General features: G+C 41.8%; 1 protein-coding gene across 1 annotated transcript in view; it reads right to left on the bottom strand.

The window, feature by feature from the left end:
• The window catches only part of XIAP (X-linked inhibitor of apoptosis), a 45,722-nt gene extending 22,856 nt beyond the window's left edge, over window positions 1-22,866 (bottom strand). The window contains exons 1-2 of the mRNA XM_049644832.1: window positions 22,753-22,866; window positions 22,364-22,490 (exon numbers count right to left, since the gene is read on the bottom strand). The gene's annotated coding sequence lies outside the window, so the exon portion shown is untranslated. The remainder of the gene's footprint in view (window positions 1-22,363; window positions 22,491-22,752) is intronic.
• Window positions 22,867-22,875: the final 9 nt, after the last annotated feature.

Below are 22,875 nucleotides of genomic sequence, written 5' to 3'. Positions count from 1 at the left end.
CAATAGAAAAAAAATCCTATGCAGAAGTATTTTTTGTGAGATTTAATATCAGGACACTACTCAGAAATGTATTTAAGTATTAAACTTTTTTATTTTTTTACTAAAAAATGCTTTTATTTTTAAAGTTTATTTACTTATTTCGACAGAGACAGAGAACTCAATGAATGGGGGAAGGTCAGAGAGATAGACATAGACATAGACATAGAGAGAATCCCAAGCAGGCTCCACACTGTCAGTGCAGAGCCCAATATGGGGCTCAATCTCACGAATCATGAGACCAAGACCTGAGCCGTAATCAAGAGTCAGACACTTAACCAACTGAGCCACCCAGAGCTCCTAAGTATTGAGCTTTCTATTGCCTTACTTGAAACAAAAATTAACAGTAATTTTTTTAAAAAGCTGTTTGGGGGATACCTGGGTGGCACAGTCCATTACGCAGCCATCTCTTGATTTCTGCCTAGGTCATGATCTTGCAGTTCATGGGACTGAATCCTGCATTGGGCTTTGTGTGCTGACAGTGCAGAGCCTGCTTGGGATTCTCGCTCTCCCTTTCTCTCTGCCCCTCCCCCACTCATGCTCTCTCACTCTGTCAAAATGAAGTTAAAAAAAAGTTGTTTGGTAGTCAATTATTACTGCTTAGGCAATTTTTTAATAAATAATAGGTTTTTTTGTTGGCCCATTTTAATGTTTATTTATTTTTGCGAGAGACAGAGCATGAGTGGGGTGCGAGCAGAGAGAGAGGGAGACACAGAACCCGAAGCAGGCTCCGGGCTCTGAGCTGCCAGCACAGAGACTGATGCGGGGCTCAAATTCCCGAACTGTGAGCTCATGACCTGAGCTGAAGTGGGACACTCAACCGACTGAGCCACGCAGGCGCCCCCTGCTTAGGCAATGTTTTAAAAATGTACTCCATAATATCATGAGTTTCAGTTATCACAGCATCTTAGAAAACGTAAGTAAGCAGTTTCATATGTGTACCAGACACTGATGAAAGTAATTTTGACTCTGCACAAATTTATTTAAGATGGCTAACTAGGAAATGGTCTCTGATGACTGAAAATTAACTACTATAAATATCCATTACAATTTTTTGTTAGTTTTAATTTTATTTTAGAGAGAAGAGAAAACAGCAGGGGAGAGAGGCAGAAGGGGAAGGGGGGGAGAGGGGGGGGAGAGAGGGAGGGAGGGAGGGAGAGAGAGGGAGGGAGGGAGGGAGGGAGAGGGAGGGGGGGAGGGGGGGGGAGAGAGGGGGGGGAGGGGGCGGTAAGGAGGGAGTGAGAGAGGGAGGGAGAGGGGGGAGGGGGAGGGAGGGAGGGGGGGAGAGAGAGAGAGAGAGAGAGAGAGAGAGAGAGAGAGAGAGAGAGAATATGAATGAATCCCAAGCAGGCTCCACACTCAGCATGAAGCCCAACATGGAGCTCAATCCCACAACCTCCGGATCATGGCCTGAGCTGAAACCAAGAGTCAGACACTTAACTGACTGAGCCACCCAGCCGCCCCCACCCCCGGCCCCCATTAAAACTTTTTAAGTCAAAATGGTACCTGAATGACAAATCACCATTCTTAACAAATAAGTAGCAAAACCCTTCATGGTTTTATTTTTGTTTTTACCAAGCTCATAGATGTCTACGATCTATGTTTCACTCTTCCGGTGTCTGTAAGAAATTTATCCAGTCACTACTGGCTCACTTAATGAACTACATCTTTTTTTTTTTTAATAAAAAAATTTTTTAATGTTTATTTATTACTGAGAGACAGAGGCAGAGCATGAGCAGGGGAGGGACAGAGAGAGGGGGAGACACAGAATCTGAAGCAGGCTCCAGGCTCCGAGCTGTCAGCACAGAGCCTGAAGTGGGGCTCGAACTCACAAACTGTGAGATCATGACCTGAGCCCAAGTCGGAAGCTCAACCGACTGAGCCACCCAGGTGCCCCTATAAACTATATAACTTCTTAACATTATTCCTGCAACCAAGGGCTTTGTTAACTTCTCATCATGAAGAAGCATCTAAGTAACTATACTGTGGCACAGTACAAAGGGAGCTGAGTGACTGTTACAAGTTGAATCCCGCCCCCAGGAAAGATACTTTTAAGTCCTACCCACTGGTTAAGAATGTGAATGTATTTGGAAATAGGATCTTTGCAGATGTAATTGAGTGAAGATAGGCTCATTAGGGTGGGCCCTCATCCAATATGACTGAAGTCTTTTCAAGAAGGGAAGAAACACGGCCACAGAGGCACGTGGGGAAGCCGGCCACGCAAAGATGGAGGCTGAGGCCGGAGTGCTAATGCACCTGTAAGGCAAGGAGCACCAAGGAGGAGTGGCAACTCCAAGAGCTACAACAAAGGCATGGAACAGATTCTCCCTGGAGCCTTCAGAGAGAACATGGCCCTGGCAACACCCTCATTTCCAACTTGTAGCGTCCAGAACCGTGAGAAAATAAATGTCTCTTGTTTTAAGCCACTCGGTTTGTGGTACCTTGTTATGGCAGCCCTAAGAAAAGCTAATAGGATGATGTTAAAAATACGAACCAGAATTATGTAAGCAACATAATCCTATTAGTTCCCACTGCAGTACTATCATGCTGGCTGAAACACATTATGTAATTAAATAAAGGCATCTGTTTAAAACTCAGAACACGCATGTTTCTAGAATCTCATCTATGACATCTTTACTGATTCTTCCACTCCAAATCCCTCTACGTAATTTGCTGATGATCCAAGTTGTACTAGAACAAGATTTAGTAATTTCTGCATGTTTGTCCAACCTTCTTTTAAAAGTTTATCGATTTATTTTGAGAGAGAGAGAGAGAGAGAGAGAGAGAGAGTGTGTGTGTGTGTGTGTGTGTGTGCAAGCAGGAGAGGGGTGGAGAGAGAGGATCCCAAGCAGGCGCTGAGCCGCCAGAGCAGAGCCTGACACGGCGCGGCGGGGACCTTGATCTCATGAACTATGAGATCATGAACTAATCCAAAACCAAGAGTCACTTAACCAACTGAGCCACCCAGGCACCCATGCACGCGTGTTTGGATGTGTGTGTTTGTATGTTGTCAGCATGAAGGTCCTCTTGGGCAAGGACCGTGTCTTATCACGTCTGTATTCTCAATGCCTAAAACAACGCACAACATGCAGTAGTACTTAATAAATGTTGGGCAAAAGAATGAATGCTGCACCACTTCTATCACACTACTGCTGTCATTGTGCTGCACTGCCCTGGACACTTGAGATCACCGTGAGCACTAAAAACTGTTAGCATTTGCCTCGGAAATTGTTAATATATGCCTAGGAAATGTGACCAAAATAGTCAATACGTGTATACCATGCAAACGGTATCATTCTTCAGTAATAAAAACCTATCCTAAAATCACATTTTAGGGGCACCAGGCTGGCTCAGTAAAAGGAGCATGTGAATCCTGATCTCCGGGCATGAGTTTGAGCCCCACCTTGGGTGTAGAGATTACTTAAATAAAAACTTAAAAAAACCCACATTTCAAAAATATTATAGGATTCACAAGCATTTTCATAGTAACACAATCAAAATTTTGTATGTGCTAATCATAAGACATCATAATTTTATTTTTTTTAATTTGTTTTACATTTATTTATTTTTGAGAGAGAGAGAGAGAGAGAGAGAGAGCGAGCACACAAGTGGTGGAGGTGCAGAGAGAGAGGAGACACAGAATCCGAAGCAGGCTCCAGACTCCAAGCTGTCAGCACAGAGCCCTTTGTGGGGCTCAAACTCACAAACCACGAGATCAGACATCATTATAATTTTATCTTAAGATTCTTTCCCATTACATGCAGAAATATTACAAATTTTTCTCATCAGTTGACTCTCCCCATAGGGATCTTGTCAAATAAGCAACATTCTCCCTGACCCAACTGAGGTCAATCCATCTTTTAATCACCTTAAGTATTAGCCAGTTATTTCCATGCTTAGAATTAGCATTTTGACTTACAAAGTTGTAGTATTTATGTAAACGTAGCATAATATTAAGAAGCTGAGGGGCACCTGGGTGGCTCAGTTGGTTAAGTGTTGGACTCTTGATTTGGGCTCAGGTCACAATCTCACAATTCGTGGGATCAAGTCCCATGTCAGGCTCTACATGAGCCTACTTGAGATTCTCTCTCCTTCTCTCTCTGCCCCTCCCCTGCTTGCACTCTCTCAAAATAAATACATAAAAACATTTAATTAAAAAAACCCGGTATGTATGTATGTGTGTATATATGTATGTATGTATATATATATATATATATATTTTTTTTTTCTTTTTAATTTGAGAGAGAGAGAGAGAGAGAGACCGACCATGAGCAGGGGAAAGGGGCAGAGGAGAAAGAATCTCAAGCAGGCTCCAGGCTCAGCACAGAGCCCAAGGCAGAGCTTGATCCAATGACCCTGGAATTATGATCTGAGCAGAAATCAAGAGTCAGACGCTCAACTGGACTGAGCCACCCAGGTGCCCCAAGAAGCTGAATTTTAAAAAATGATACACCCTGAACAAAAAGGGTGTATCATTTTTTTTAATTCAGCTTTTATCCTATATTTACATACAAATTCAAATTTCAGTCAAATTGTTCATTTACAGTAGTGAGGTTCAGGGGCACCTGGGTGGCTCAGTTGGTTAAGTGTCTGACTTTGGCTCAAGTCATTATCTCACAGTTCATGAGTTCAAGGGCCACATCAGGCTCTGTGTTGACACCTCAGAGGCTGGAGCTTGCTTCACGTTCTGTGTCTCCCTCTCTCTCTGCCCCTCGCCCGCTCACACGCTGTCCTCTCTCTCTCAAAAATAATAAACATTGGGGCGCCTGGGTGGCTCAGTTGGTTAAGCGGCTGACTTCGGCTCAGGTCATGATCTCGCGGTCCGTGGGTTCGAGCCCCGCGTTGGGCTCTGGGCTGACAGCTCAGAGCCTGGAGCCTGTTTCAGATTCTGTGTCTCCCTCTCTCTGACCCTCCCCCGTTCATGCTCTGTCTCTCTCTGTCTCAAAAATAAATAAATGTTAAAAAAAAAATTAAAAAAAAAAATAAATCACAGAAAATGCTCAAAAAAAAGCACAGCCCTATTCTTTAAAAAAACATTAAAGAGATTATAGTAGTGAAGTTCTTCTAACCATAAGCATATTTTCTTTTAACTTTAAATGGGCCATAAAATATTTTGGAGATTACATTCAAGCAAATCAAAAGTTCATCCCCTAAAATTAAGTACTAGAGCCATTCAAATAACTAAATGGCATTAATGAGCACTTGGCTCATAAGCTCAGTTAATAAGATAAACTTATGAATACTGCTATATACAATTCTTGATCATGAAACCTACTTCTGTAAACATCCACAAGGGCATGCTGAGAACCAATATAGAGAATATCAATTACATGTTCCATACTTAATTTACAAAGTCATAGTAATACTCAAATTTGAGCAAAGACCTCCAATCTTTGCCTGATTATTGATAATAATTTACTCCACAGGTACAGTTTGCTCAAAATGGACACACAGTAAGGTATTCCCTCATTTTTTTAAACAAATTATGCAACTGTGCTCCTCAAAATGTTCTGCATGAAGAATACACAGGTTTGGGGCTCAAAAATTCACTTAAGATCATAAAAAGGCTCAAGATCACTATTATTACCATTACTGCCTCTTCCATTTCACTGAAAACTGTTCAGACCATAAGACGATTTACAGTGCTTGCTAAACAGTAGCCTTTGATTAAAAAACAAACCATCTACAGTCCAAACTATAGATCCATGACACAGATGAATACTATTTACGCTTATTCAGAGCCCAGATCAAACCCTTTGTTAAAATCAGAACAGGCAGAAAAAAAATTTCAAGATGGATATTCATTCAGTCTTTAATACAAACACATGTTTTCCTTTTTCAATGAGAGGAATTAAGAAAGAATCTTACTGGGGTACCCGGGTGGCTCAGTCAGTTGAGCATCTGACTTTGGCTCAGGTCACAATCTCGTGATTTGTGAGTTCAAGCCCCACACTGGACTGACTCGCTGCTGTCAGCGCGGAGTCCACTTTGGATCCTCTGTCACCCTCTCTCTGCCCCTCCCCTGCTCACTCTCTCTCAAAAATAAACATTTAAAAAAAGAAATAAGTAAAATAAAAATAAAAAAGAATCTTACTACCCAGGCTGTGGCTTTTAGTATATCTATCCTTTCAGAACCTTTTCTGTATGCATTGGCATATGCACATTATAAATATTTCTAGAGGAAATTTATTATACATGGTATTTTACAACTTGCTTCTTTTTCCATTTAATAATATATCCTAAGCATCTTCCTACATCAATCTTTATCTTGATTAGAACACTATTTTAAATGGATGACCAGTACAAATCCATATTTCTGAACATTATGTTTACATGCATATTTTAAAAGAGAGACAATACCCAACATGATCAAACAATGCAAGAAGTCATCTCATTCATGCCACCGCTTACCTTAAACCTCTGGTTCCCCTTGAAGGGTTTCAGAACAAGCCTTCCCAAAATGTGCCACTTTGGCATGTGGATTACTTTAAGCTGAAGTCAATCAAGGCCCAAAGACCCAGGAAAAGCTTTTACCTCCCCCTTAACTGCCTGAAGGAATTTAGATAGAGGGCTTGGTCCAGGAAGAGAACTACCATGAGAGATCACTACAAAGAATATGGGCTAGGTGTGGTTACGCTGGGGGAGGTTCTGCAGGGCCTGTAGATCAAATTCCTCTGGGTCTCCCTGTCTCTGGAGGCCAGGCAAATATTTGTTTATCAAACATTTGTTCTTCTCATCTTCTTGTAAACTGTCTTCCTCCCCTTTGAAGTCCCAGACCCCTACCCCTTTCCCTTATCTCAAGATGGCAAGTAAGCGTCAACCACCTGACTGCCTGTGGATCTCATATTCTTTTTTTTTTAAATTTTTTTTTTTTCAACGTTTTTTATTTATTTTTGGGACAGAGAGAGACAGAGCATGAATGGGGGAGGGGCAGAGAGAGAGGGAGACACAGAATCGGAAACAGGCTCCAGGCTCCGAGCCATCAGCCCAGAGCCTGACGCGGGGCTCGAACTCACGGACCGCGAGATGGTGACCTGGCTGAAGTCGGACGCTTAACCGACTGCGCCACCCAGGCGCCCCAAGATCTCATATTCTTATGTGGCTTCTGTATGGACTCAGATTTGCTCGTCTCCTGTTAGTCTGTCTTATATCAATTTCCTAGCCAAAGCACCTAGAAAAGTAGAAGAAACAAATTTCCTCCCAAACAGTTGGGTGAGTCAGGCAGGAGCAACTGTACTGGCTGATTACTGCTTGCTCCGCGGCTGCGGCAGCTGAGAAATTCTGGCACCTCTGATAAATGTGGCAGAAGGTAGGAATTCTTACCATGTCAGTCTTCTTAATCTCTGCCTGCAGGGCCCAGTGGAAATGAGAGTAGTGAGAGTCCTTTCTTTCCTTTTCTAAATTTAGATCAGTAGGAAAAAATATTTGTGGAACTAGTTCCTTGGGTGCAGCAACTCTGGTAAAGGTCTGAGCACTCCTGATTTTTATTGGTCTTTTTCCTCCCAGAGACGGTCACTGTTTTTGTCTCTGTTGTGTTGTTTGTCATAAGAAGGAAGGCCATGGGGTAGAACGCAGGCATAGGCCCTAGAAGCCTGCTGTTTGAGCCGGCCTCACTGATTGGTGAGTTCATGGTTCTCACCAGACCCGTGTCTGTTTAGACAAACTTTGCTGTGGGTTAATGAACACATGAGGTAAACGCTGTTGCTAAGAAACATCTTGGAAGCCAAAGCCACAAAATTGGAGGGCATGGGTCAAGTATTTAAGAACTGTTACAGCACTGGCCACCTAATCCAAAGTCTCCTGTGTTAGGATAAGTTGGTCACAGAACAGGTTAGATTTACACTAGGTCACTCGCCAACCTCAAAAAAAATTCCATGCCAGGTACTCTGTAAATCACACGATCCCCAACCCAGTGGCACACCCCTCTTAAGTATTAGTTTGGCTCCAAGAGACCCAAGGCTTAGCTAAAGCTGTTAAATACATATACAAAAAGCTAGATGAGGTTTTCCTTTTGTCTTGTTCTATGTCTTGAGAGGTTGAGAACATGCTCTCTTGTCTCTGCCAGCCAGAAGATGCATGTTCCAGTATGCATCTTGGTGACCAGTCAAATAGACAGGGTTCTGAGTCACAAGCAGCACTCTTTTCATCTGACTGTGCCAGCTCTCAGGGGAGTCTGTTATGAGGGGTCCCAGTCCATAAGGGGCTTTTGTCATCTCAACCTTTGCTGTTTTGTTAGTGCTGGAAAAGCCCCGTTCTAGTAGTGCCTGCCGGGTGTCAGATTAGTGGGTCTGGGACTGGAGGTGTGTCGTGTTCTTGTGGGAAAACAGAGATGCTGTTTTCACCACACCATTCTTACAGTCTGTAACAACAAAGGGCTTTACTTTCTCAAACAATCTTTGGGAGTGAACTTTCTGGATTTTGTATGGCCTGAATCTTTTACTCTCTCGTGGGATGCCTCTTGCATCCTTGGTTAAGCCATAAAAAGGCTTCCTGATTTGAATGGCTATGGACATTAATAGATGCTACTTGTCAATGGCTAGATGATGGATCTTCTGAAATGAAAAGGTTCTATAGTTGAAAAAATAATTCTTAGAGAGCTCTCATCCTAAACAATTGTCTTAATGGTACCTATGGGAAGACCAAATTAAAAAGTAGATACAAAGATGGGGCACCTGGGTGGCTCAGTCGGTTGAGTGTCCGACTTCGGCTCGGGTCAGGATCTCACAGCTCGTGAGTTCAAGCCCCGCGTCAGGCTCTGTGCTGACAGCTCGGAGCCTGGAGCCTGCTTCAGATTCTGTGCCTCCCTCTCTCTCTGCCCCAACCCACTTGCATTCTGTCTCTCTCTCTCAAAAATAAACATTAAAAAAAAAATTTAAAAAGTAGATACAAAGAAACAGAAGAGCTAGCCTTAAGAGACTCCCTTAACAAAATGAAAAGAATGGAAATTAGACTTCGTACGAAAATTAAAATCCCTAACATAAACTCCATTTCATAAAATCTGGCCCATCTCCTCAGCAAATTCCTTTAGCCCCCAAAGCTCCTTCACTTTCCCCAGAAAATCCCTTAAAACACCTAGCTGCTTGCTTCAGCTTCCCTTTCCCCACAAGATTTGCAGGGAGCACTCCAGCATGATCTCTAAGCCCAGGGTAGACAGGTTACTCATGTAAATACTAAAAGTCAGAAAATAAATTTCACAGAAACACCCAGGATGGACAATATGGCTCAGACATAAGGCTTATTTGGCTGGGTTCTATAATCAGGCTCCTCCAGCTTCCTGCCTTCCTGTGCAGTCCCAAAGAAGTCATGTCCCCCAGACAGGAGCAGATCTTTTCAATTATAAAGTCGTTTTACCTCTACTTTCAGAGGAGCCTACCTCATTTACAGAGGAATTAAAAAGACTAATGGCCATTTACAATCCCACACGTGGGGACCCTGTTTGGCCGCTAAGGGGTGTTCTTCCCACCAATGATTATGCAGACAAGCCAGACCATCCCCCTGAAAACCTCCCCACTTTGGATTTCTACTAGGCCCTCCTACAAATATCAACTAAAGGCGAAGTTCAGGGGCAGAAAGGGAGGCTTTTCCCCTTAAGGTGAGTCTGAGGTTCAACTGTACGCTCAGAAAGAAGGCCTTTATGTAGACTTTACAAAGGCATATTGCATTAAACCCTGAAAATGCTTGCTGTTTATCTGCCTAAAAACTGACAAGATATTTAAAAGATTTTTTCAGGGGCACCTGGCTGGCTCAGTCACTAGAGCATGTGACTCTTGATCTCAGGGTTGTGAGTTCAAGCCACATGTTGGGCACAGAGCTCACTTTTACAAAAGTTACATATATGGGGGAGGGACAGGGAGGGAGGGAGAGACATGGAGACAGGGAGAGACATTGAGACAGAGAGAGACAACACACAGCTCTGTGGTTGGAGACTAGCCAGACTGGAAGCTAATATTCAGAGCCTGACAAGAACTTTTTTTTTTTTTTTGGTCTCCTCCCCTAAGTAAAAGTAAAACTATGTACCCAGAGGGAAAGAAAAATCTTCTAAAGCCCTTATAAAAGGATTTATGGGTGGTTCAACCTACAAGGCCATTTAAATTGCAACCCAATTCTTTGAGGGATTGAGAGCAATTGTCCTTATCTTACAAATCTTCGCAGAACTAGAAATGCAACTCTAGAGGCAATTCAAAGTTCTGCCTATTCCTTTTAACCCATCCCAAATCCTCCCCTATTTATCTCACAAGGCTTGTAAATATTGGCCTTAGGAAACTGAACTCTTTCTCGGAGGAACTTGTACTCTTTCCCAGTGCCTTTGAGATTTAAGGGTAAATTCTTATCTAGACTATCCCCAATTTCACATGAAAAAAAAAAAAAAGGAGAAAGAGAACTTTTCAACGTTTTTTTATTTTTTTTATTTTTGGGACAGAGAGAGACAGAGCATGAACTGGGGAGGGGCAGAGAGAGAGGGAGACACAGAATCGGAAACAGGCTCCAGGCTCCGAGCCATCAGCCCAGAGCCTGATGCGGGGCTCGAACTCACGGACCGCGAGATCGTGACCTGGCTGAAGTCGGACGCCCAACTGACTGCGCCACCCAGGCGCCCCGAGAACTTTTCAAAATACAACTGCTAAAAAGGCACAACTGCTAAAAGTTTTAAAACAAAAACTCTAAGGTCTATACTTGCGTCTGTCTGTATGTTTGTGTGTTGTAGATGGGAGGCATCTTCTACGTCCGGATGATATTACTAAAGTTAATGTGTACAAGAGTTCTATTTCATTGGCTTAAAATTCAGTGCTTATAAACAAAATACTACTTAGGTTCTCAGAAATATAACAGAAGGTAACCCAAATGCCTCTCAGGTTCATGTGATCTGGAAAAATACTCAGTACTGAAGCCAGTTGAAGTTCATTAGTCTCGGGGCGCCTCGGTGGCTCAGTTGGTTAAGTGTCCAACTTTGGCTCAGGTCATGATCTCGCGCTTTGTGAGTTTGAGCCCTGCATCAGGCTCTGTGCTGACAACTTAGTCTGGAGCCTGCTTCGGATTCTGTGTCTCCCTCTCTCCCTCTGTCCTTCCCCCACTCACGCTGTCTCCCTCAAAAATAAATAAAAACTAAACAAAAAAAAAAAACACAGGCATGTCTTTAGAGTTATCAACACTGAATATAATGCAGACATTCAAATTTTATTCTGCTTAGGTTTACTACTCAAATAAGTTCATGTTATAGCTCTTACAAAATCTGTCAGCAAGAAAAATAGCTTGGGATAATGGCTGACTGTCTAATATCTCATGAAATTTTTCTGAGTAGTCTAAAGATAACTTTTGGGAGCAAGTGATTTAGATATCTGTGAGATTTAAGTGGGATAAGAGTTTTCAGGTGAACTTCTGACTAATAATTATTTTATGGTATATGTACTTAAAACTAGCTTCTAAAATCTTTTCAATAACTTTCAAGTTTAGAGTTTGGCTAAGTCAAATGATAGAAATTTATTGAATATCTAGATCATTTCCAAATAAGATAAAATAATGAAACATTAATTACTGAAAACAGGTTTTTATCTACTTTTGGCTCCTATTACAGATAAACTAAAGATAAATACATCTTTTTCTCTCTACCTGATCCATCCAGAATTTGTAAACTTAGGGAGTATTCTTATTTCCACGGCAATATAGTTACTTGCATAGGTTCAAGAAGAATCTGTTCTGCTGATAACAGGACACAATTGGAAACACTGTTTATAATACCAAGGCTTTGACTGGAATGCTACGTTTGAGAGAGACATGCATAGACATAGGACCAGACAGCTTTAAGGAGCTAAGGTTGACTTTAAGGAGCTAATAAAGCCCCTTGGAAAAATCAGCCTGGTACTTTATTTACAGGGTTCCTGGTAGCCTTACAAGGTAAGGAAGGAAGGTCACTTTCTGGCAGGTACAGGAACCTAAGGACATCCTAGGAACCACGACGAGAGGAATTAACCCAAAACTGTAAGTATTACAGGTTAAATCAGATGGCAGGTGTTTGGCTTGGCTTTCTAGCCTCAAGAAGCTTTTAAAACGTCCAATCTGAGATTCCTTATGAAAAGTTTTAGCAAAGCAGATTAAAAGAACCTATATGATAAAAACCCTGAGTAGCGAAAGCAATCCTGAAAAAGAAAACCAAAGCTGGAGGCATCACAATTCCGGACTTCAAGCTATATTACAAAGCTATAATTATCAAGACAGTACGGTATTGGCACAACAACACACACAGATAAATGGAACAGAATAGAGAACCCAGAAATGGACCCATAAATGTATGGCCAACTAATCTTTGACAAAGCAGGAAAGAGTATCCAATGGAAAAAAAGTCTCTTCAGCAAATGGTGCTGGGAAAACTGGACAGCGACATGCAGAAGAATGAACCTGGACCACTTTCTTACACCATACACAAAAATAAACTCAAAATGGATGAAAGACCTAAACATAAGGCATGAACCCATCAAAATCCTAGAGGATAAAACAAGCAAAAACCTCTCTGACTTCAGCCACAGCAACTTCTTACTTGACATGTCTCTGGAGACAAGGGAAGCAAAAGCAAAACTGAACTATTGGGACACCATTAAGATAAAAAGCTTCTGGGGGCCTGGGTGGCTCAGTTGGTTAAACATCTGACTTCAGCTCAGGTCATGATCTCACCGTTTGTGGTTCGAGCCCCACGTCAGGCTCTGTGCTGACAGCTCAGAGACTGAAGCCTGCTTCAGATTCTGTGTCTCCCTCTCTCTCTGCCCCCTACCCTGCTCATGCTCTCTGTCTCAAAACTAAATAAACATCGAAAAAGTAAAAAAGATAAAAAGCTTCTGCACAGCAAAGGAAACAATCAGCAAAACTAAAAGGCAACTGATGGAATGGGAGAAGATATTTACAAATGACATATCAGATAAAGGGTTAGTATCCAAAATCTGTAAAAACAAAAACAAAAACAAAAAACTTATCAAACTCAACACCCCAAAAACAAATAATCCAGTGAAGAAATGGGCAGAAGACACAGACACTTTTCCAGAGAAGGCATCCAGATGGCCAGCTGACACATGAAAAAATGCTCAACATCACTCATCACCAGGGAAATACAATCAAAACCACAATGAGATACCACCTCACCCGTCAGAATGGCTAACATTAACAACTCAGGCAACAAAAGATGTTGGCGAGGATGTGGAGAAAGAGATCTCTTTTGCACTGCTGATGGGGATGCAAACTGGTGCAGCCACTCTGGAAAACAGTATGTAGGTTCCTCAAAAAATTAAAAATAAAACTACCCTACAAGCCAGCAATTGCACTACTAGGTATTTATCCAAAGGATACAGGAGTGCTGATTTGAAGGGGCACATGCCCCCCAATGTTTATAGCAGCACTATCGACAACAGCCAAAGTACGGATAGAGCCCAGATGTTCATCAACTGATGAACAGATAAAGAAGATGTGTATGTACACACATACATACAATGGAATATTACTTGACAATCAAAAAGAATGAAATCTTGCCATTTGCAACAACATGGATGGAACTAGAGTGTATTATGCTAAGGGAAATAAGAAAAAGACAAATGTATGATTTCACTCATATGTGGAATATAAGATACAAAACAGATGAACATAAGGGAAGCAAAAATAATATAAAAACAGAGAGGGAGACAAACCATAAGAGACTCTTAAATACAGAAAACAAACAGGGTTGCTGGTGGGGTGTTGGGTGGGGGGAAGGGCTAAAGGAGAGAGGGGCATTAAGGAGGATACTTGTTGAGATGAGCACTGGATGTTACTCATGATACATCACGAAATTCTATTCCTAAAATTATTACATTATACGTTAACTAACTTGGATTTAAATTAAAAAAGGAGCCTATATGATAAATCACTATTCTTGCTGCACTTATGTAAATAATCAGGCCAGGTTTATTGAGACTAGACTGAATTTGCAAATAAACTGATCTTACTGTGATTATCTTTGATAAAAATGGGGATGATTGCAGAGAGACAGTAATACACCATTATGAATATCAAATTCTAGTGCCATTGTCTCTTTAAAAAAATTTTTTAATGTTTATTTATTTTTGAGAAAGAGAGTGTGCAAGCAGGGGCAGAGACAGAGGGAGACACAGAATCCTAAGCAGGCTTCAGGCTCTGAGCTGTCAGCACAGAGCCCGCCCGACGTGGGGCTCAAACTCAGAAGCCATGAGATCATGACCTGAGCCAATGTCAGATGTCTAACCAACTGAGCCACCCAGGAGCCCCTATTAATTATCTTTTAGGTTCTACCTATAAACTGGACTGGATCTTGAATTCAGAAGTCTTCTCCAATATTTGGCTGCAACTCTCCAAACGAACATTTTTTTTAATGTTTATTCATTAATATTAATGAATGTACGTGCAAGAGAGAGGGAGTGGGGGAGGGGCAAAGAGAGAGAGGGAGAGAAAATCCTAAGCAATTTCCGTGCTGTCAGCACAGAGGCCAATTCAAGGCTCAATCCTGCGAACTGTAAGACCATGACCTGAGCTGAAATCAAGAGTTGGATGCCCCATCAAGCCACCCAGGCACCCCACCAAACTAACATTTCCAAATTTTTCCCACCCTTCTTTTTTAATTTCTTAATATGTTTGTTTATTTTGAGAGAGTGAGTTGGGGAGGGGCAGGGAGAGAGAGGGAGAGAGAGAATCCCAAGAAGGCTCCACACTGTCAGCTCTGAACCCAACGCAGGGCTCAAACCCATGAACCCTGAGACCATGACCTGAGCCAAAATCAAGAGTCAAACACTTAATCAACTGAGCCACCCAAGAACCATCCCCCCCCCAACCTTTCTGATTTGGAATCATCGAGAACTAATATTGTCCCTTTTCCAAAGCCATGCGATTTAAAGCTGGACAACTTGATATAAACTTTCGGAGAAATCACAACAGCTCACATATAAACAATTTTCATGCCTGTCGCTATGTGGACCACTCAGATCACCAGAGACATTCAAATTACAGACCAGGAAAATTTTAGAATGCCAGTGCCTGCCCTCACTCCATCTGAAGATGCTTTGAGCTGGACATCTACAAATCCTCTCAACTGGCTGCCTTCAGAACTCAGAAACTGGGACTATAATCTGCTCTAATTATTAACCTTTGTTTTTCTTTCATTTCCACAGAAATTGCTCTTATAAAATCCCAGATTGTTTGTACAATAGCCCTAACTTTGGAAGCCCACCTGCATCACCATCTCCTGAAATGAGACACCACTCTTTAACTGAACTGATGTATTCTCAGGACTAAGAGACCAATCAGTTCACTGAGATGGAGAAATGTACCAACTCAACTTCTGGGCTGTGAAACTTCTTGAGCAAGTTTCAGAGGCAGGTCTGAAGGGTTTCAGAACAAGCCTTCCCAAATGTACCACTTTGGCATAAGGGTTACTTCTTAAAAATTTATTATTATCAACTGATCATAATTTCTAGACCCAGTGTGGGGCTTGTACTCATGACTCAGAAATCAAGAGTCCATGCTGGCTATGTGCCAGGTGACAACACTTCCTTCATCTGTGAACACAGCCCAGCAAACTATCAATAGCAGGGCCTGGTATTGCAAGGTTTTGCCTTTTCATTCTCAAAAGATAATTTTTATAACTTATAACAAGGAGAGGGAAGGATATATTCTTGGCCCTTCTCTTTTTGCCTATCCTGAGAATTTGTGCCAGCCTTCTACTTTGTAATGTTACCGTTAGATTTACTAACTCTGAGCCACCCCAATGAGAAAGAACAAATCGTAAATTGATGTCGACACTGTTAATCACCAGGTTAAAAAAAAGAGGGATACAGGTCATCTCCCAGTGGTGAAAGCAGTCATCAGGTCATGTCCACAGTGGTTGGCCATGAACAAATGTCTTCTGGTCCTCTGCTTGGGTGGCAGTAAGTGGCCAGCAGAGAGGGCTGAGAAACACAGGTGTAATGCCTGATTGCTACTTATTGTTAACTTGAGTTGAAAACAACAGGACTTTGTTGAAAATGATGCCTACCGGTGGAGTTCTGAACTGTTTACTCACTTCCTTGTAAACATAATCAATTAATTTGGGGCCTGGTAAGAAGTGAAGAGTTTCCTGTAATCTTTGCCCCAAAATTTCCCTAATTTTTACTAAAGGGCAGCTCTGAATCAAGTACACTGTAAATTAAAATCATCTTACCCACAAGCAAAACTTGTTCACTATCACTGAATGCATTTGTGCTGACATAATAATAGAAATCACTCTTTCGTTTTAAAGATATGGAAACGAAAGCATAAGGAAGTTAAATGATTTGGCTAAGGCCATAGAGCTGATTAGTGGCACAGAACTGGAACTTATTCTATTTGATATTTATTAAGATCAAGATTAACTTATCCTGACAGAGTGATTAGGACGCAGTACTTAAAAATCTGATGGTTATACAAGTGCCATACCAAGCGAGGTTCTTTTAATAGATGACTTGGTGAGAGCCTAACACCTACCCTAGATATTTCTCAGAATTAAGTACTCTCTTTCCTGATCATGTTAAGATCTGAAGCAAGTTCTAAAACAAATTCTTTATAAAAGCCAACATCTTTTCTTTTTCTCCAGTAAAAATACTTAGTTCTATCTGAAAGCCACTCAGCCGCCTATATATTTAGTGAGTGCCCACGTGTTCCAAACTATCTATATTCATTTCCCTCCATGCCATCATTTTAGCTACGTGTAAATATTTTTTCTAACCTACAACATGCTGAAACTAAAAAACGTCTAATTCCATTTAACAGAAGGTCAAAACCTAAGTATGAGCTTGTGTGATTCCACAGCCCATCCTCTTTTTTTCACCATGTTACTTCTGATAATAACTAAAATATGTATGTGATTTACATTGAGAATGTTTTCATTTGTGGTATCTAATTTAACCTATCCAACATATCCTAGCCCCATTTGAAATATGGGGAAACTGTGGTCTTCTGATTGTTACTCATCAAAGTTCATGCAGTAAATGACCGTCAAAACCAAACCCAGTGATTATAACCATTATAGGTCTAAGGAAATTACTGTATGAATTACTGGCAGAAGGGTTAGTCTGATGAGGTAGCAGAAAATGTTAGTTCCTTGCCCTTTCAAGGCTTGATAAATTAGCAGGTAAATCATATTGAAAGGTAAATCGTATAGCAATACAGGATTGTATACACAGCAGAGGCCTGTGTTTTGAGGCCAACAAAACTATTATAAGAATAAGGATAAAAGTTAAACCACACGTTAGTATTTATAGATTCCAAGGAAAGCACAGTGGTAGCAGCTTTACCCAGTTTAGAACATCAGCCTTAACTCACTCGGTTCAACCTCCGTATGACCATTTGAGGTCAAGCTATTCCCAGTCTATACAGGTAAAACCTCAGTTTTCACCACGACCCATATCCTTGAAAACACATTATAAAGGCAGATCATGATAAGTGAATCACACACATCCTTAACAAAGACTGGGTACCAATCATACAAAAATCAAACTCCAAAATGCATTATATAGCAGCATTAAAACTATACCATAATGAAAAATAATAAAAGCCCAGGCCGAGTCCTACAAAATCACCTAAAATATGCTTTTAGGGGCACCTGGGTGGCTCAGTCGGTTAAGCGTCTGGCTCTTGATTTCGGCTCAGGTCACGATCTCACGGTTCATGAATTTGAGCCCCACGTTGGGCTCCATGCTACAGTGTCAAGCCTGCTTGGGATTCACACTCTCCCCCCCACCTCGGCCCCTCTCCCGCTCATACTCTCTCTCAAAATAAATAAATAAACTTTGAAAAATAAAGTATGCTTTTATCACACAAAGGACAACCTACCATTAGGTATAATCACAGCAACATAAAGCACAACTCAGAAGTTTGGCCTCAAATTCTTATGGCGAATACAATTATCAACGACTGCTTTGGTTAATTTCTCAGAGCACGAAAAGTCCTTCATTTCAAATTATCTGGAAGGCCTTAGAAGTTTTCTCCCTTTTCATCTAATCCATTTCTTTATCAACGCAGAGGAATTCAGTCAACAATTTTTTTACCAGGCCCGCGTTTGCTACATGCCAGCCCCTGTTAACATACTGATGTTGGAGCTCAGCTCAAAGCAGAAGGTGCTCAAGGTGTGCTGTTGGGGTTGCCTCAAGCTGAAAAGCATTTCCTAAGTGCTAGTTCAACATTTCCCACCTTAGCTCAATTTATCCAGATACCAAATTAGTCAATTTTGATCAAAGCGATACCATCAAAAAACGTGTAGCCAAGGGGCACCTGGGTGGTTCAGTCACTTAAGCGTCCAACTCTTGACCTTGGATCAGGTTGTCAAATCAAGTCCTGCATCAGGCTCCTTGCTGGGGCCTGGAGCCTGCTTGAGATCCTCTCTCCCTCTCCCTCTCCTCCCCCCAACTCTCTTGCACATGTGCACACTCTCTCAAAAAAAAATGTCTAAGAGATCTTCATCTTTTGAAACACAGCATGCAATGGAAGAAAAGCGTCACTACTAGAATCAGAGAAATGTGAACCCAAATCCTACCCCTGCACCTTAATAGCTATTTGGACCTTGGGCAAGTTACTGAGCACTTCTGAGCTTCCGCAAATTTCCCCTCCTCTGTACTATGGTAATCCCAGAATCTCAAGCCCAGAAGCCCAACTTATTCTTCAACCTATTCTATACCCATCCAAGTTGGTAAAATAGGCCATCTTTCAACACAGTAATGACCCATATATCATTCACATCTCCAACAAATTGAAATTCAAGTCTTAGCACTTGAAATTTTAAAATAAATGAAAATATTCAAATCAGAAAGGCAGAAAAAGATAAATGAAAGTAGAATTCACAAATTATTAAGGTTTATCTGTCCACCTTGTTCTTTTAAGAGAGAGAGTATGAGCACTGGAGTGGGGGAGAGGGGCAGAGGTAAAGAGAGAATCCTAAGCAGGCTCCAAGCTCAGCACAGAGTCCGACACAGGGCTTGACCCTACAACCCCGGGATCACGAATCAAGATCCCTGAGCCAGAGTCGAGAGTCGACCATCTACCACCATCGACCGACTGAGCCACCCTGACGCCCCTCCACCTTGTTCTTAATTCATTCTCACTTTAAGTATTTATTCCAAACAGATTTGGAATTGTTACATGGGATTTTTTTCCTTGATAAGATCTGAGATAATCAGTTTAAAAAAAACTACTATCACAGGTTTTGAATCTTTTAAATCAACTAGCCCAAATCTGTTACTTTATAAAACTGAAGAAACTGGGACATAGAATAATATGGAGGATAAATAAACACTACATTTTAAAAGACTTTTCATGACATAGGAGTGTTCAATACAGAATATTGAATGAGAAAAAAGGATTATGACAATCTACACACAATATGAGCCTAAATGAAAAAAATAAACATAAAAGAATGTGGATTATATTTATTCTTTATACAATTCTGAATTTCATAAATTTTCTATAAGAAACATATTTACTTTAAAATTTAAAATATTCACAATATTCTGTTTCCAATTAAATGGGGTATTTAATTCATAAAAAGTTATGAAGAAAATAGAAATGTGTAGGCACTGAAATATGTAGAAATATGTAGTGACTTGCTCACAATCCCACAGCTAAATGGAAACAAAGCCAAGACAAGAACCCAGGCATCAAATCCAGGGCCCTTCTCATTGTACCACGTGACCTCTAAGACACGAAAACAATATTTGCTCCCCAGTAATTGCAGTGGAAGAACTGGTAAAAAGCTGGAAGCCTAGGACTTTTAAATTTTGTGAGCAATACATGCTCTTTTTTCCCCCTTAAATAAAAAGTAAAAGAGCACTTGTTCAATTCAATTATCAACTTATTTTACCAATACTGTTTTTGTCTCTTCAAATCTACTGCCAATGACCTTAAACTGTGCTACAGATTACATTTTATAATACTATTACCAGATTAGACCACACAGATAAAGCTGGAGAGTTGACAGCTCATGATAATCTCCCAGCCTCAAAAGAACAAGGACATCTATTTTGCCATATTTGTCTTTGGAACCCTGCACCACATAGTGCAATCCCTGGCATAGAGTAGGTGCTCAATAAATGTTTATTTTATAAAGCGTAACTTCCCACCCCTCACATTATCACTAGCTACCAGACTTTTAAATATTAGAACAAAACCAGTAAAATATCATAATTTCATATTTGTTGTCTGTAAGCATTTACAATATAAAGGATTTATTAAACAGATTAATGTTTACAACCAAATGTAAGGGGAACACGTCAGTAGAATATTTCAAGCACTGAACAAGTTAATTTGCACATTACAATAATTCTTATCTATTGAAATGGGCCTAAACTTTACTCAGCATTTTTTTTCTGTGTAGTTGGAGTCACTGAATACACTAGAAAGCAATAAAGTTCCAAATACAGCACAAGGGGCACTGGACTAGAACCTAGACCCTAGTCCAAGCTCTGCCAATAATCAGATACATAATCTTGGGCAATTCACTTTTTCTTCTTTTGAGTCCTAGTTAACGTACTCATAAAAAATAAAGAGCTGAACTACAAATCACCAGGGATCCTTCCGATCTTAATTTTTTAAAATGATTTCTTACCCGTAAAGATTCTATATTCAGATATTTTTTCACTGCATCAAATACAATTATCTTGAATGTTAGTTTGCCATATTATTCGATAATCAAAACTTAGCACATTTCCTACAAATATAGAAATATTAGTACTATATATTCTTTTTACCATCTTATATTAGGAGCAACAGAAGAAAACAAGAAATGTGAGCATCTGATAGTCGGGCCTGCTTTGCCAGTTGGGCTGACAGGAACCACGGTGGATTTTACAATACAAACCACTGATACATAAATACACACACGTATATATCTATATATACATACAATGGGTGAATACTTATTTTTATTGATATACATATATGTGTGCAAATTTAAAAAATTGTATGTGATTATAAAATACTTGTTTATGGTAAGAAATCCAAACAGGACATTAGGCCACGTGCAAATTCAAAAGCGTCCCACCCCTCTCCATCCTCCCTTAAGTAGCCACTGTTAACATTTTTCTTGTGTACCCTTCAAGAAGTTATCCGAGGCCATTCAAATATGTAGATGCGTGTGTGTATAAATCTTTTTAAACCAAACTGCTGCCACTTCTTGAATGGTGGGGAAAAAATATCTCAAGCACCGGCTTCATAAAACGTTAAATACGTACATCGAAAGTGGTAGCACAGTTGTATGGTACCAAGTGTATACGCTTCAGAAGTGTGCAATGAACTGAATATTTAATTTTCTTCCTTGGAGGCTCTGGGCAGCAGTTGCGCAGAAAGAGCGGTGAGCAAGGAGCCAGACAACCTGGGTTCCAATCTAAGTAGTTGAGTAGCCTTAGACAAGCCTTGAAATCTTCCTGTGCCTTACTTTCTACTTTTGTAAAATATCAGTGTTGGGCTAAGATCCCTTCCAACTCTGAAATGTTATAGTTCTAAGATGGCCGTCTGTAACAGTTCTATTGAACTGGTTTTAAGAAATGTGAAGTAAAAAAAAGAGAAGAAAGAAACACTACAGCAACCTCCAGTCTTACAAGAGTACATTTCTATGCGTCATTAGCCATCCGAGGCATAGTGGGACAGACCTAGGGACAGAATTCGATTTGAAAGCAAAGTAGTAGATTATTAAAATCGGATAGGCAGGTTTTTTCAGAGCTTTGATTGACATTTTTCTTTTTTTTTGGAGGTGGAGGGGGCTGTTTTAGTTTCAGCAATAACCACTCCCCCTCTTCCCGAAAACAATTAAGTGTATTAAGGAGTTAATAAAATGAAACTGAAAGTTAGACTGAATTTTGCTTTACTCACAGAATATGCTGGGGAAGTGACTAGGGCAGCAAAGATCGGAAAGAATTACTAGCTAATTTCCTCTCCCGGAAGCTCTCTGGTTCCTATTCTTTCTGCTTCACAAGCCCCCGGCAGGCACACTCCACCCAGCTCCGTACCTGCCACACGCATCAGATTCGGGGGTGGGGAGAGGGCGGTCCCTTTGATAATTAAAAAAAAAAAAAAAAAAAAAAAAAAAAGTTCTTTGACTCGATTTACCTTAGGGGTCACAGCGGTTGGGAGGGCACCGGCCCGCCCGAAGCCACACACCCACCCACGCCTTCCTTCGGCGCTCCCGGGAACCTGGGCAAGGAGCCGCGGCTGGGCCACCCGCGCCGCGCAGGGGCGGCCTTCCCGCCCTCCCCCGCAGCGCGGGGCCCGCGGGGAGGGGAGGGGAGGGGGAGGGGGAGGAGGAGGAGAAGTAGGAACCCGTACGGGCAGTACCCACCGCGCCAGGAGAGTCAACCCGGATCGCCCGCGGCGCCCGGCGCGGTCCTGAGGGGAGGGTCCTGGAGAAGGGGCGGCCCGAGCCCCAATCTGGAAATGCCAACTCCGCTCGGCGGCCGGGCCCCAGCCTAGAAGGAAACGGAAGTCCCTTCGTCTCCCTCAGGCGCACCCACCAGCCCGCCCATCTCCCAGAGGAGCCCCGAGTCGGGGAACCCGAGGCGCGTCCGCGACAGGGCCTCAAAGAGACACCGGCCACGGTCCGACGGTCTCACAGCCCCGGCCGCGCCACTGGGCCCCCTCGCAGGCTTCTTTTTGCTGCCCCCGCTGGGAGGCCAGCCCCCCGCCCTGCAAGGCCCCTCCTTCTTCGCCCTCCGCCATTTTCGAACTTACCCTTCGGGCCCCGGAGTCCCTGGAAGAGCGCTGAGCCCTCCCGGGGCGCAGCCAAAGTCCCGCCACTTCCCTGGGCCGGAGCCGGGCTGCCAGGACAATCGTGGCCCTCTTCCCCCCCCCCCC

The sequence above is a fragment of the Panthera uncia genome, chromosome X (assembly GCF_023721935.1).
Source record: "Panthera uncia isolate 11264 chromosome X, Puncia_PCG_1.0, whole genome shotgun sequence".
Classification (NCBI taxonomy): domain Eukaryota; kingdom Metazoa; phylum Chordata; class Mammalia; order Carnivora; family Felidae; genus Panthera; species Panthera uncia.
The sequence above is the reverse complement of the archived record's forward strand: the minus strand, read 5'-3'. Positions and strand labels throughout refer to the sequence as shown.